This window comes from Pteropus vampyrus, unplaced genomic scaffold (genome assembly GCF_000151845.1).
Source record: "Pteropus vampyrus isolate Shadow unplaced genomic scaffold, Pvam_2.0 Scaffold318, whole genome shotgun sequence".
Lineage (NCBI taxonomy): Eukaryota > Metazoa > Chordata > Mammalia > Chiroptera > Pteropodidae > Pteropus > Pteropus vampyrus.
Genome location: NW_011889099.1, coordinates 1,703,549 through 1,704,208, shown reverse-complemented (window position 1 = coordinate 1,704,208; position 660 = coordinate 1,703,549).

Here is a 660-nt window from a genome sequence, read left to right as displayed (position 1 = left end):
CAGGGAAAGTGGGGTCTACATTAGTATACCTCCTAAAGGATTCTTCCAGCCAGCTACAAAGCTAGCTGGGTTCTCATCTTTTTCTTGAGTAATGGTTCTAAGCTTCTCATAGTTCACGACTTTTGTAATCCTTTTTCTTTCATTCTCCCCATGAGGGCCTCTAGAAATTTGGCACATCTAGCCATTCCCTCTTTGGGTATTATAACTCTAATCAGGATCAGCTAAAGGTACTATCTCTGTTCCAGGGGCATGGCCCTGGGGGTTCCTAACGAAGGCCTCATCTGCCTCCTGACGGGCCACTGCTAGGATGTGGCTGTTAGAATGCAGTCCTTTTCAGTGATTGTATAGCAGGTGGCTAAAATAAATTGGATATCTTTTGCTGGCTCTTCCTTGTTCTTTCTCGAGTTAGTCGGGCCACTCAAGCTCACAAAGAGTATGCAAAGTTTTCCTGGGGTCAACTTGACCCTGTAATCCCATGAGAAGATTTTTTTTTATATATTTTTTTCAACATACAATTTAAGACAGTTGGCTTAGAGGAACATCCCCCCATATTTGCCTTAGGGAGCTTCCTAATGAAGGCAGAAAATAGACCTTAAAATTTCAAGAAAATAATTTGATAGAGGGCCCCTATGTCAAAAAGGCTATTTGGAAGTAGACAAT